Here is a 16,638-nt window from a genome sequence, read left to right on the forward strand (position 1 = left end):
AGAGGGAGTGATAGTCTCTCCGTTGTCTAATTTTGAGCCATTTCAGTTGCCTACGATAATCAGAAATGTGGTCATATTTCCTAAGACCAAAAATGTACCTTATGCATGTATTCTGAAGTCGTTCAAGTTTATCGAGTTGCTCACAGCTTAAATCAGTCATGGAAACATCATTTATTAATTGAGTACTGAGAAATGGTAATTGAGACGTCTAGGCATCTACAAGGCTTATGACTTGTCATTGGATGGTTTAAGTGGCCACTTTACACACTGTGTAACATTCACCATTTTGCCCATATTTGAACATCTTTATTCCTTCAATTCTTTCATCTGTTGATGTTTGTGAAGTTAAAGAGCTGAAACCATAACTCAAGAGCTGAAATAATTCATAATGTCTTGAGTTTTCTGGGTATTCTATAGAACACTAAGGCAAAGTATAAAATAAATTATATTTCATACATTACCTTAACGTTTTTAGTGTTCTATACATTGTCTAGGTATTGTATAGAATACTGGGTTATAGAGATTGCCGGTAACATATTATGCATTATGCTTGGTTCAAATATTACATTCACATGCGTGTTTGTTAACTATGGAGAATGAAAGTATGGAGAAAACTAGTGACATCTATTGATAGAAAGGGAAAAGATTTTACTAGCCTTAACTTTATCTTCTTCTATTGGATTGCTCTTTATATTGGATTGGTTTCAAAGATTTTCTCTGATTTTCACTGATCTTACTTAACCTTTCCCGTACTAAGCATGCAAAAATTACACATGACCCGGACGGGGGGACCAAACGACCCCAGCGCTTACTTGTATATGGCGTCAGGATAATAAAACTTTGGAAGTGTTTATGACCGTGCAATAATTTATTCATGTTTTCGCGTACACAAATTTTACTCATTTGTGTAGTTTATTCATTATTGTTAGTTTGCCGAACGCCGAAATATACATAAAGTGAAATTGACCCTTGTATTATTTACGTCTTTTTTGTTTTATTATAAAAAAACTTTTTCTAAATTAAACAAAAACTGGAAAATACTTCTCTCTATTAATTTCACGATTACAAAAAATATAAGGCAAATAGCTTTATCAATACATGAGTTATCGAATTGAAATCGGTCTATGAAGGATTCAAATCCCCCCCTTCAGTCTGGCTAGGTTAATCCTGATTATTAATATTAACAATGTTTTTGTACACATACATTCTGAGTATTTTCTTAGTGGAATTGATATCAACTCCGTCCGAAAATCCACATTTGTTTACAAAGATTTGGTAGCAATTTTTTTTTTAAACTGTCCAGGTAAATAAATTGAACATCATACAATAATTATAAATATGTTTGTTGTATTAAATCAAATGAATAGGTAATGTTCAATCTAGTCATTATCTCAATTAAATGATAATGTTTGGTCAGGTGATAAGCGTGAGGTGTGTTTTAGTTTATATTTTTTCTCAATGAATAGTACGGTTTCCGTGGTGTAGCGGTTATCACATCCGCCTAACACGCGGAAGGCCCCCGGTTCGATCCCGGGCGGAAACATTTTATTTTTATTTTTCAATAACGCCGTGGCGCAGTTAGTAAGATGGCCGACTGTGAAACTGGCGTCGCGGGATTTATTCCCGCCAGTTGCAAGAAAAAAATTCAAGACAGATTTTTTTCTTCTGGGTGTTAGGGTGTATTTTTCATTACCTCGAAGATGAACCGACTTGTCTATGTCTACCAGTTTCGAGACGTACCCGTCTCTTCGTGAGGACACCAATTGAAGCGACGTGCAAAACCCCCTATACACCTTTAACATATTTGTTGCACAAAAATATAAAACCAACATGCCTCGCATTTTAATAAGCAACCGTTACATGCACTAATTAAGTAATAAAAATATTTTCGGCAATAATAGAAATTTTATATATTGTTAAAAAAATTGTATTCGTGTTAAAGACAGGGGCAAACCGTGTATAGAAGCGATTATGCGCAGCTTGCCATTATATTTCACTAACCATAATAATGTTTTATTGTAACTTAATTTACAGAAAAACAAATAAATAATCAACATTCATTTGAAATCATTTCCACCGTTTGTATTTTTATCCTAATATAAATATAAATTGTAATATAGCGCGCCCAGCGCCTGCGGTGGGCCAAGAAACTAGCCGATTATTCCAGCTATTTTTTTTATACAAATTTTCATACAAATTTTTCATACAAATAAGTTACATACATTTTGAATGTATTAACCCCAGTGCAAGTTTTTTCTCCTAGATAAAACTTGCAGATGACACAAATTATTTGAAGATTCTTGATTTGGAAAACAGTATTTCAAACATTTTTTCTTAAGGACTATTTTTCTGTGAGATGGTTCTTTTGACATAAGACCATAATTACTTTCATGCGTCATATTGCAGGACATATAGCGCTCTACGCGGCCGTTTTTAGCACTATTAATTACTAGAACAATGCCGCCAGTTGACATTTCAACTGAACACCTAATATCGACTGAATTCATAGTGGTATTTTATATTTATTTTTTAATGAATTATATATTAAGTAATGGGTAATACATCCATATAACATAATATATCACGAAGTTACATCGTTTCAGTTAATTTAATGGATGAGAGTTGTTGTATCACACAGAACCAAAGAAAAATATCAACATATAGTAAATTTTACTTACATTATATTATATACCTTCTATAAAGGTACAAATATGATATATTTTTATAGCTTACCTGTAAATAAAATCACCATAATAACAATTTCTTCAAATTAAAGAACATACGAAATGTCTTAGCAATAACAATTTCTTCAAATTCGCAAAAAAACCAATCAATTTTAAATATTACTTTAATGAAGATACAGATTTTTTAAAATCTTACAAACAAATAAAAGAGGGTTAAAAGTACATATAGAAATACTTCACATTAGAACAGCTTAAAAAAATAATTTCCTTTGATTAAACAGCCTTTTGAAAGAGCCCATTATACGATGTTCCATTGTACAGGTCACTCTATATTTATTGAACTCACGCCCCTCCCTTTATCCCCTCCCTCTTTCTTAACTATTTCTCCCACAACCTAAAATATTTTCATGACCTAATCAGTGAATGTAAGGGTTGCTTATTCATTGCATGTTGTGATGGTTTTATATTTTTGTTCAACAACTATGGTGAAGGTGCATAGAAGTTTTGGATGTTGGTAAATTTGGTGTCCTGATAAAGAGACGGTACGTCTTGAAATCGGTAAACATAGAAAATTCGGTTACTGGTAATGTAGTGCTGTGAACCATATTGAGTTAAATTTCAGCCCGTCGTCATTGTTAATGTTATTTGGGTATCAGTGTATTTCAATTGCCTCTTTTATTATTCATGCACTGTAATTACTGGATTTATGAAAAATTTACAATTCAAAGGCGAAAAATTGTCCGGTGTCTATAAAGTGATCCGCTATTGTAGATTTGTCAGGGTGCCCAAGTTAGCACGCTTTTTTGTGTTAGTCAATCATTTTCTTTACTGTGCGCTCTGTTTGTCCTATGTACACTTTATCACATCCTTGGCAACTTAGTTAATAAAGAGCTTCCGTTTCCAGGGGGTTCTTATCTTTTGGGTTCAATAAATGGTTCTTTATTTTTTCCACAGTCCCAAACGTTGTTCCAATATTACGTTTTTTCAGCAATTTGGCTATCTTGTCAGTAACATTTTGTACATATGGTAGGTATGCAGTTCTTCTGGTAATATCTTCTAAACACATGCTCAGTTTACCCTAAAAATGGCTTCTGCAATGGTCACTGAAACGTCAGAACAAATCCAATGCATACGGTATCACCAAAAAAAGAAACATATTGACAAAGTTTATGCTTTAAACATTAGTAATAATATTTTATTAAAATGGAATCTATTTTGCGGTTTGACTGTGTTGTCATTTTGCTTACATCGGATTGTATTTACGTATAAATAAGCAAATACACCACCTGACAAGGGTTTGGGTCCATTGAGAAACGAGTATAAAGGTAACACTCAGTACCTATGTACGGAAAGCTTTGTGGAAAGTCCAGTAAGAACCTTTGGTGGGGTTGCGAAACCGACGTTTTGGGCGCCCACTCATTAAAGTGCAAACGTACATGTTCGAATTTAAGTTTTTTAATTTAACTAAACAGATAACAAACAGGTTTTTTATGAGTTTGAAATAAATTCAAACGATTAGAATAACTCTAGAAAGTTCTATTATGTGGAATTCTAACGGAAATTTCAACACGTGTAAAAATTTAAGACTTTGTATTAAAAACTTTGTAAAAAAAATATTCTCAAACATAAAACGAACAGTTAGCTAATGTTAATTTTTGATTAAGGATTTTGAAAAAGGAAAGAAAAAACAACACAAATTATTTCGAAAGGAAAAATATGAAAAGGGGTAGCTACTGAAGTGCCCACGTGTATGGAAAAATATGTTTGTGGATTTCTGTCCTATTATTGTATCGTTTTTATTCCATTATTTCGTACTTTACACATCATTACCCAATTTATTACCAGTGTCATGTCTTGATGCGATTTACATTTTCGGGTTTCATGAAAAGCTGACGACTTTATACTTTCTAATTGTCTCTTTCAATGTTCGTTTTTGTGCTTTTTGATCATTGTGTAATCGTGAAAGCATGTCGTTTTATCAAATGCATTGCTTTTAAGAGGTTTGCCTAAAAAGGTTCGGTGAACTTCTTTACGAATTTACAGAAGCAATTTAGATAGTCTAGACCACTAACCCGTGATTGTTGGAAATTCTGAAAATTAATTGCTTGTGTGAATAACAATACAGCGTTTTGGTTAAATTATATATTTATGTAGGTATGTTCAATTTATTATTTTAGCCAATTGATGAGCGAGACTTTTTACTTATACATATTTACATTTTGATACACATATGTTTTTCAAGCGTAATGTAAATTCAAATAATAAAGAAAAAAAATATATGTAGTTCATAAGTAAATACCCCATAAAACGCCCAACTCTCTCTGTCCTACAAAGACGACGAAGACTATGGATGTACTGCATTAGTGCGGTTACGACAACGTTGGAAGCGAAGAATTGGAGATAAAGGGCAGTAGACCGGCAAGAGTGGAGGAGACTCCTAGATACAGCCCAGACCCACCAGGGCTGTCGAGCTGATGATGATAGTTTATGGGCTTATTTATTTATTCATTCAAAATTACACTAGTGGTGACGCGAGAGAGAGGCGCAAAAGTTAAATTCCTCGGTAGCTTAGAGAGCGCATGAACAGATCCAAGATGGTCCAACAAGGTCAGCCAACACACACGTTACTAAGAACGTTTTCTGCCACTTAATATGCAATGGAAATCGACTCACCTGTGTTGAAGTGTTCCCCCTTGCTCCACCAGATATTAATGCGGGAATGATGCGAATGTCAAGTTCTTTCTTATTCTGTTTGGTGTATTAGGATAAGATATTGGTTGCGGTGATGATATTAATGCTGACACTTAAGCGGTAACTTCTTATAGCAAGATAGCGGGACGAATCTTATTTGTTGTTGTTAGTTTATAGTGCGGATCACAGAAGACATCATTTGTTTTAAGGAAAAATACAACTGTCAGTATTATTTTAAAATGGAATTTGTGAACTGTTGCAATGCGGTAGGTACTGCCAGGCTGCTCAGGTTCCTACTTCTCAAGGAAAAGCCGACAACCAAAACATATAAATGGCAGTAAACATTCACGCGTAACCAACTAGTTTAAATATTTATGAACTTATTAAGGCTTTTTAGGCTATGCCCGTGTCAAACCACAATAAATAATAATAAAAATACACACTAAAATGAATTAGATCAAATTATAATGACATAGAATAACAATCTAGAAAACAAGGTAAATGTAATAATTTTTTACAGAATTTCCAGTACTAGACATAAGACAAATATACATAAAGACAATTTTAAGACATTTCCATCAAAATCCTGACAGACATAATGACGGACAACAAATTTACGACACTAGGCAAAGACAAAAGACAATACTTCTGCTCCCAAAGAAAAAAACAAATTACGGACAAAGGCATTATACTTTTCTGCCCCCTAAGCTATACAACTTTTTAAGCAAGGACATATTGGCGAACAAAATGAAAAACAATATTTTCAAAGCTAGAGTACATAAATGGATTGCTAAAAAGACTAGACAGGAAGCTAAGGAATATGTTTCATATATAAGAATGTAATTATAGTTTCTTGAAAATCCTTTTTCATTTTATTGATGTCGATATGTTTTAATTTTTAATTTTTTTTATTTCTTTTAAATTTTTACACAATTGATGTGAAATAATGTACAATTATGTATAAATAAAAAATACACTGACACTCCGGAACGTGCCTGTGGGCCAGTGGAGTGGCTATATCCATAAAAAATATATATATATTTTTTATGGATATAGCCACTCCATGTACCTACCTATTGTATAGACATTTTTGTTAACTATGTAATTGTATTGTATTTTATATTGGATTAAATAAATAAAATAAAAAATTAAAAAATAATCAAATTCCAAAGAATACAATGCAAAAAAGATAATCAGAAATAATTTTTAAAATATAAATTATACAAATTAAGAATAACACATAATCAAAAATTCAAAATACTGGTATCATTAAAATCAACAAAATAATAGTAAAATATAGAAGTATTAAAAAAAATAAAATAATAATAGTAGGTATCATTGAAATCAACAGAAAAAGAATATTTACATAAAAACATAATTGAAATGATAATTAAGATATGTTTTCTAGAAACTCACTCAATACTAAAGTGAGAAATATAAGAAATAGGAGCAATAAATCATATGCCAAATAATAGAACATACTCAATTAAATTATACAAAAATATATATAATAAAAATAAAAAAAAATATCAATATTTATAAAAAGCAAATAAAAGTAAAAGTATGGAAGGAAAGCAGATTTGTAATTTTTTGCTAATCTAATTGCATTTTGACATTTTATTTATTTTATTTTTTTATTTTTTTTTTTATTTTATTTAGAAAACATACAGTCATACAAAATCAGTATTAAAAACAACAATTTTTTAACATAAAAAGACCAATTAAGTTTTCATAAATTAAAAAGATATAAACATTAAATGTGACAAAAAATAAAAAATAAATAAGAATTTTAAGTGAAAAAAAGATAATTGTTGACATTTGCGTTTTCCATGGAGGTAATAAATTAAAATAAATAAAAATACCGAACGTACACTCCGAACCATCCACGCACACACATGAACGCACATATAAAACATACACAAACATATACATTACATGCGGCACATATGCATAGCATAAACCACTCAAGATGTACATTCAGCAACTATCCCAAAAAATCGACCCCATGAAGAAATTTTCTGTACAAATGCAACGTGCAGTTAAAAATGTCTACATCAATACTGAGTCCGTTATAATTTCTACAGGTGCGTCTAATGAATGAATTCGAGGTATAATTGTTTTTACAAGTTGGTACATAAAAAAGGGAATTTAATCTAGTATAGCGAAGAGGACAACGGAAACCAATATTTTGTAAAAGATACGGCGAATCAACTATGTTATTGAGAATTTTGAAAAGAAAAATTAAATCATATCTAAGGCGCCTTTTTTGTAGTGATTCTATATTAAAATTGATCAAAGATGCGCCGTAATCATTTTCAATGTTACCAAAACGATATTCCAGGCTCCTTATAAATTTCTTTTGAATGTTTTCAATTTGATTAATATATACATTATATTGAGGGGACCATACTAATGAAGCGAATTCGAGTTGACTTCGCACATAAGTATAGTAAAGAAGTTTTAATGTATTTGGTGATGAGAATAGCTTGGAGATTCGTAAGATAAACCCTAGAAGTCTGTACGCCTTATCTACTATTGTATTTATGTGATCTCTAAATAAAAGCTTATCATCCATCAGTACACCCAAATCTCTCGCTTTCATTGAACGATCGACAATTTTCCCAGATAGTTTGTAGTCAAATAGTATACTTTTTTTCTTTCGAGTAAATGACATGACAAGACATTTATCAGAATTCAATAATAACTGATTGTCCTTGCAATAGCAACAGATTCTATCTAAGTCAGCTTGAAGAACTTCGCAATCATTTATTGAAGACACAATTTTAAATACTTTATTGTCATCAGCGTATAGCAAAAAATTTGAGTTTTGAATGCATAAACTTATATCATTGATATAAATAATAAAAAATAAGGGTCCAAGATGCGAACCTTGAGGGACACCTGATGGGATTGGTTTAAATGATGAATTAAATCCCTTGAGTGAGACCGATTGACTGCGGTTACTAATGTAGGAACATATCCAACGATACAGATTCCCCCGTATACCAATGTTCCAAAGCTTGCGAAGTAAGACCGAATGACTTATTTTATCGAAAGCCTTTGAATAATCCGTATATAAAACGTCTACCTGAAAACCTGCATCCATTGCATTCAAAACAATATCGGTAAATTCACAAAGATTTGATTCAACTGACCGTTTCTTATAGAATCCATGTTGATTGGGATTGATATGTGGTTTTATAACATCGAAGAGCTGATCGGTTACTATATTTTCAAGGATTTTACTAAAAATGGGAAGAAGAGAAATGGGTCGATAATTTACTACAAGACTCTTATTTCCTTTTTTATGCACAGGTGTAATATTTGCCTTTTTCCATATTTCAGGAAACGTGCCTTCCTTTATTGATAATTGAAAAAGATAAGTAAGAGGACGCGCAAGCTGTTTAATACATTTAGAAATAAAAAAAGGGTGTATGCCATCAAAGCCAGCACCCTTGCTGACTTTAAGTTTTTTGAGATATTTTGTTACCAATGACTCATTCATTTCTATAGCATTAAGATCAATTACACTATTTTCTTCGGCAGGAACACTACAACTAGATGCATTAGTTTCCAAAAATTCAGAATGGAAATATTCCGCAAAAGCATTACAAATATTCTGACCGCCAATTACCAAATTATCTTTGTAGGACATTTGAAGAGGCACATCACACCCAGCTCGCTTGGACTTGACAAAAGACCAGAAAAGTTTAGGTTCTCGGTTAATGTTATATTCAGCAGTTGTGATAAAATGTAGGTAACATTCCTTATTCGTGCGTTTTTGTCTTTCCCTCAGCAAAGAAAAAGTATGATAATCAGACGCTTGAGAGTACTTTTTCCATTTTTTGTGAAATTTTTTTTTTTCTGAAATTAACTTAATTAGCGGTCGAGTGTACCATGGAGGATATCGGCAATTATTATTTGTGAGACGCTTGGGAACAAAATTGTTTATAACTCCATTTAGAACAACGTAAAATTGCTGGGTTGCGTCTTCCATGTTCAGATTAGACAAAGTATCGAACCAATTAATATCATCTAAATGGGCACAAACATCATCGTAGTTTGCCTTATGAAATAAACGAACAAATCGTTGATTATCGGGAAGAATTTTGAATTGTAAATGTTAATGTTTTCTACTTATTACTTGTACTTGGAATATTTTGGTTTATCCAGAACATTTTTGGCAGACTGTTGAAGGATTTATATCCAAAATATAAACATGAAAACAGTTTGCACCCGTTTTCAATGTAACTACTCTTGCGAGTAGTGTTTGCTCTTTAAGTATTTGACGTGTCTATTTAAGCGCTCGAGATTAAATAATATCCCCATGCAACACCCGTGATACTTTCGTGCTTTCTGGTGTTATGTACAATAAATATACAATGCTAAATGAAACCAGGGGTACTCAATCCCAGATCCGTTAAAATTCATATAGTTTTCTTTCTTTCGGTGCCTTGTCAAGACCCTCTGACCTTGGAAATCATTGCAACGAAAGCATTTTGGTCCTGCGATACTCTAATATTATATTCTGCAGCCAGGATAACTGCCTATTTATATACTCACCATAGTGATTCCTGGGAAAAAACGACTGGAGTGGTTTTTCGTTGCTATTTTTATATCGGGGTTACCTTCCCAAAGCTAATTGTTTTTTGTTCAGAGGCGCCAAAAATTTACTTTTCATCATCTCCTTATCTGCGGTGTTTACACCATTAGGAGTGTAGTCCTATTGACCAGGGTTCGTGACGTAGACGCTAACAAATGGAACTAGTCAATAGTGTTGCTGGTAGAATTTTATAAAATCACACCACACCTTCCAGTAAAATGCGACTCACTTTTACCCTTCTGATAGTTTAAACCCCTTGTTGTTTTCTGTTATACATATTATTATTGAATTGTTTTAGAATTTTTTTTTAGACCACAAGGAGCCAAGAGGTCCAAATACAGTGGTGAATTATAGAACAGTATACTCAGGCTTGACAAAAATAACATTTGATGTTTGGTTCTCTATTATTTATAAAATTACCGACCGGTTTCTGAAATTTATTTGAGGTATTTCCACCTTATTGAATAGTAGTTGGCGCATTCAATTTTCGTTCGCGAGGTACAGGGTTCAATTTCTGACAGGGTGGAAGTGAAATATTGATTTCATGGGGGATTCAACGATGCAATATTTCATTATTCCTAAACAAAAGTAAGTATACACCCTTAAGTATATGACTGACTACATTTCTTACGATAAAAATCAAAAAAATATTGGTTTGCTGCAGTCCGTTGGGGTGTCAATGCAGCGCTCTATGATTTATTATTTGATATGACGATCATAACGGTTTTCTTTATATTTTTAAACTATTATAGTTTAGCTCCTCTGGGTGCATTTAAGATGTGCAAGTTTCTGTACAAATGTAGAATAAATAGCATTCGTTCCACATAAGTAGAACCTCGGCTAATATTTTCATCACGTTGAATGCATTCTGAAGCCTGAAACCTGAAAACCTGAAACTTAATACTTTCTAGTTGCGTTTAGGATTTTGAAAGAATAATACGCAATTAAGTAACAACTTAAAATTGTTTGAAAAAACATCACAATGAATTACTTGTGTAAAAAATAAAAATCCTGTTTTTTGTTTATTTATTTGGGTTCGGTTTATTAAGTAATTTTAAATACAAATCATTCCAAAAAAGTTATGTGATAAGATTTAAGATTACCTAAAATAGTTATCTTATTTTCTTTATTTTCGCCTCGTTGACAAAAAGTCAACGTGTTTGCCTACCATGTAAGAGGTCTCAGGATTGATTCCCGGCATTTTATATATACTTTTTAAAAGGCGTTTTGACCCTAGAATATTTCATAGTTTGTGACCGGCACCTTAAGCGTAAGACTGAGTACATTATCTTCTTGTACTAAAAATTATCAGGATCCACTAGGGTTGGTGTACCACTACAGTGCCCTATGCACCATTGGGCATTGTGATGACCGCATGTATTTATGTTTGTTTTTTGCAGTTTCTATATGTAAATGTCTTCTTCATGTAATTGTTTTACTAAAAAATAAATCAAATAAAAAACAAAAATAAAGCCGTTTAAGAGGATATCGGGAAAATTTGATGAATAGGTATTTGAGCTTAGTTTTTCTGTCACTTTCTCGCAGAGACAGTTGCATGTCGAACTGATTATTCTTAACTAAAATCGACAAATTAGACGTTTCGTCGTCTTGTTTTCCGCACCCAAAAACTGAACTGATTTTGTTTTTTTTTAGAAAGGGTATCAAAATATTTTTTTATGTTTCGGTATTTATATATTTTTCAAAATTATTTATAAAATGTGTATGCGGTCTGTCAGGAGACGGCAGATAAAACTAACGGTATTTCTAGCTCCCAAGCAAAACAATAGAGATACGCTCACATTGTGTGTAAAAATCGCGGCTCTGATGCCATAATCCAGGGGAAAATACGTTTGTATGAAGAAAAGTCAGACCGCGTTTCTTATTCATCTAATACTGCGTAAGAAGCCGAACTGCAAAAAAATTAAAAGAAAACGAGACAAAAACTTATTTAAAAAAAGCCCTGTAGATGCCTTTTTTATATACTCCTCTTTAAAATGTTCTCCATCTCTGCTATAATATGAGACAGAATGGTGATTGTTACACAGCGTGTAACAATCACCAGTCAATGACAGATCATTAGCCTTATGCATGCCTAGAATACCATTTTTCCTTCCTTTAATTGTTCTCCACCTCTGATATAAAAGTTTTATAGGTGTTTTTTTTATTTCATAGAACTATTTATTTTTTTACGGGACAATTTCTGATACGTACAATACCAGAACATTCGTCTAAAACATCTAAGTATTTTTCGTCTTGTGTTTTGTTACTTAGTTCACGGTGCAGCTTATAGCTGTGTAAAAGTTTCTCTATAATAGGAAGGGAGCTTTGTTGTGGACAGAACGAGTAAGTTGTTGATGTGTTGGACGGGCGATGTGGTGGTCCCGGATTAGGTATTGTTAAATATCTTTACTTACTTCCCAGACATGACAAATTATCGTCACTAAGATTAATTTAATTGTTTTAAAAGTACCCAGTACGAAATTATCATAGAAAAACTCATCAAATAAGGGAATTGGATGCAAAATTAAATACTTATTTTAATCAACGTGTATTTATATTGTTTCGCCTAATTAAAATATTTTCAAACGAATGTAAATATTACATAGGTTTACCGACGATCCATTTTTAGACTGGTGTGTAAAATTAAATTTAAAAAAATAAAAAATAAAAAAATAAAAGAATAAATACATAAAATTAAATAAAATAAAATAAAATGTAATAAAATGAAATAAAATGAAATAAAATGAAATAAAATGAAATAAAATGAAATAAAATGAAATAAAATGAAATAAAATGAAATAAAATAAAATAAAATAAAATAAAATAAAATATAATAAAATAAAATAAAATCTAATAAAATAAAATAAAATAAATGAAATTAAAACAAAATTTGAAAAAATAAAATTAAATGTCGTAATTATCATTCCCTTTCCGTACCTAATAGTGTATATGGCACTGCATTGGTATAACAATTGCAGCGTATCTTGATAATTTTTTTATTAGTATTATATTCGTGTAACGAAAATGGTACTTAAAGTACCAGTCCATGGACTATGAAATATTCTGGTAGGAAAACACATTTTTAAATAAACATTTCAATTCAACCATGTCGGGAATCGAGACCTCTCGCATGGTAGGCAAACGCGTTGACACTCACACCACAAAACCGAAATAAAATAAAACAAAATACAGTTTTTATTTTTAATAAAATAAAATGAAACTAATGTTTCACGTTGACAGAAATCGGACCCGGAAACTCAAGCATAGTAGGCAAATGAGCCATAAAACTACAAAGTGGTCTTTTCCTCACCTGATTTTTATTTTCAGAATTTTTACCTGAGAGTAGCGATCAACGCTAAAACAAATTAACTCGGGCACGGACAAAAACATAAATATCGTTTTAAAAAAATCGGTAATTACTTTTGGGAAAATGTCATTTTTTTGAAGAGAAGTAAATAAAATTCTATTATTTTTTATTTGAACATACCCTGATGATCAACATCTAAAGTCTTTTTGTTTTACAATTTGTTTTTAAAATTTCAATGAATGTTAATATTAAACTAAATTTTTTCTTGTTATTTGGTTAAAAACGTGCAAGTCTATTTTATAATTTTGTTTCTAAGCCCGTCCGGGCAAAGCCAATTACAAGTTACATGTATTACAGTAGACTACAGTAGAATACAAGACATCCAAGCTTCCATTTAACTTTGGTCCTAATAATGTGTCTGCGCAGAACAGCGTATGGTGCAAAACTACTACACATCTACCAATGCAGTTGTATCGACCCTTCGAAAATAATTCCAGATCAAACATATTTAACAATATTTTGAGTATGTCTAAATCCTTGCCAGGGAGTTATTCATCAAAATATTGTTGAGTTAACTACCTGGTAAAAGAAGAAGTATAAAAATTGGAAAATTTAGAAAGGCGTTGCCTAGTAGTTGAGTTGGTCCAGCGGGATGAATCTCACCCACATGATAAATGTTTCAGCTCTTTTACTTCATAAAAGTCAACAAAAGGAAGAGTTGAGGATGTGGATGTTCAAACATAAGCAGAAGGGTAAATGTTTTTGTTTTTTTTTATATGGGAGTTTCATTATTTTTTACCTTGCTTACAATATACAGTGTTTATATTTCAAGAAGAGGATTTTCCTGCTATTGTATTACATTATTTTAGCTAAGCTGTTAGAATCAGGAAGAATATTCTAATGTGGGCTAATCAGGTAATTCCCAGCATTTGCTCATGTGGAAAGGAAACCACTTAAAACTCTTCAGGAGATGCCGGCCTGTTGACAGTTGTCAACCGGCCTTCCGTTCCACTAAAAGAGTGTTCGGCATTATGTTCCCTACTTTGGTTTATTTTACCGATAGCCTGCATTATATTTATCATGTATGATACTACCTCTCGTGTGAGTTTTTTATTACCTATCACCGATTGGATGTCGTAAAGATCTTCACCCAGACTTCTGCATCGAGCCTCCAGCTGTTGTCTTTGAAAACTGAAAAGGGGCAATGCATCAACAGGTGAGGGACATCTTGAGGAGTTTCATCGTCGCATGGGCAGCTGACTGGTGAATGTTAGACAGTGTGTAAAGTGTTGCAACAAATTTAAAACTGAATACCTCCCTTAGGAGGAAATCCAGCCAGTCTTCAAACATTTGGTCATGTTCGAAACATTGTTGAAAATTATTTATATTCACAAAACATTAGCGGCCTTCGTGGTGAAGCGGTTAAAATGCTTGACTCACACACGGAAAGTTCCGGACTTGATACCGATGAGAACATAAAAATGAAATGTGATTTTTTTCAAGCCTGGGTTTAAGTCTGTGATGTAATTCACTACTAGTAGTGATAATTCACTGGGTAGTTGGGCCTCCTGGCCTGTTGCGGTACGAAAAAAAAACGCATAAATAACATATACCTACAGTATTTTCAGAAAATAAAAGTTATATTAATTGTTCAACGTAGAGGTAGTCCTTCAATTATTAATATTATTTGCTGAAAAGTTTAAACAAAATTTTCGATTTTAAAAACTCATTACCTCCATATGTTAAGATTTAATGTTTGGTTGACACTGTTAAAATAACATTCTACAATATTGTCTAAAGGAGAAGATCATTACAGGAGACTGCTGCTAGGCATTGCATAGATTTACATAAATTATTTTTAATCGTGTTGCCCAAATATTGATATAAATGGACTATTATCAAATCGTGTTAAAACCGTTCAATAAACGTAAGAAAGATGGTGTAACCTTTCGTTGGTAAATTAGTACCTAGGTTCTCGTCTATGATTGAATTCCAAAAGTTTAAATTATTCATTTTCAAATATTGAATCTTTGTACGTACTTAGGTACTTCTTAATGGTTGAATGCCAAAACTGTAAATAATTATTTTTTTATGCAAATGTCGAACTCTGCTCTACTTACCAACAGCGGTTCATTTTGTGAAAATTCTGTTTTTTTTTAATGTCAGTTAAAATTATTCAATTATTAATAAAAATCCGTTGAAAATAAATAAATATAGAGAAATTGTAAAGAAATTAATCAATTTAGTATCCATTAAAAAAAATTGATGTTTGTATACGTTCAAATACATTTTTTTTTAATAAACAAAAAAACAACATCCTCCGAACTTTTCAGTATATGCATTTAAGTCGAATGCAACTCTGGAAAATCGATGGAAAATGCATATTCGAGGGTACTACTTGCAAACCCGGTAAAACTCAAAATCTAAAAAGTGAGATATTAATTTAAACTTATTAAGAATACATTTTTTTACAATAATTATAACATTGTCAGTTAAAAATACGGCTTTATTTGTAAGAACTTGACTTTTAAATTGTCGGGTTTGTTGCAAACATGGCAACCTCTACTTGAGGATTGTAAAGTTGGAATGTATAATTTGAATTTATTATTTCACTACTGTTTCTTGACGTAATCATGCTTATGTCATCACTACTTACGTGTAAAATATTTACTGATAATAATAAAAAAACGATAAGTTTAAAAAAAAGTTGAAGTCAAGAATCGTATCAGTTTATTGCGATTTGCTCAAAATAAAGAAAAATTGATTTTGCCGGGTTTGCAAGGAGTACCCTCATTTGTTTTTTAATTTTTTTCACTTAACATATTGAAGATGTTATTATTTATTAACCTTGAGCCCGTACATTCGAATATTTTGCGAAAATCGCACGTAAATCTGTTAAGCCATTTTCGAGTTTTTGCGAGACTAACAATAGCGATTCATTTATAAATGTATCTATTTATATATTTATACTCTTTTTAGTATTTATACATTTATATATTTATATATTATCTAGGAAAGTAGCCTTTAATTATCATTTTATCAATAATTAAGTACAAAGTTTATAAAAATAAAAGTAAAATTCCCTCTTTACAACCATAGTTCAACTGCGAAGTTAAACTTAAGTTCAGTAAATCTAAACGTTTTCTACAGGTCGGGTCCCCGGAGCTCAAGACCTATGTATTTATAAGTCAGTTCTGTAGAGGATTACAAAACATAAGTGCTATGTGAAAATGCTTTTAAGAAACTCTTATAACAGCATTATTTTATTTTTATTTTATTTATTTATTTACAATTTTAAAAAACCCGTTAGGGTTACATTAGAAATGTTATATTGTCTAGTCATTTTATGTCTC

At 31.7% G+C, this 16,638-nt stretch overlaps 1 non-coding gene across 1 annotated transcript; it reads left to right on the forward strand.

Moving 5' to 3' along the window:
* Positions 1-1,470: 1,470 nt before the first annotated feature.
* On the forward strand, positions 1,471-1,543 carry TRNAV-AAC (transfer RNA valine (anticodon AAC)). Its single transcript has one exon. It is a non-coding gene; the product is annotated as a tRNA-Val (tRNA).
* The last annotated feature ends 15,095 nt before the right edge of the window (positions 1,544-16,638 follow it).

This window comes from Micrasema longulum, unplaced genomic scaffold (genome assembly GCF_059751315.1).
Source record: "Micrasema longulum isolate JH-2025_06_02 unplaced genomic scaffold, ASM5975131v1 h1tg001750l, whole genome shotgun sequence".
NCBI classification, from domain to species: Eukaryota; Metazoa; Arthropoda; class Insecta; order Trichoptera; family Brachycentridae; genus Micrasema; species Micrasema longulum.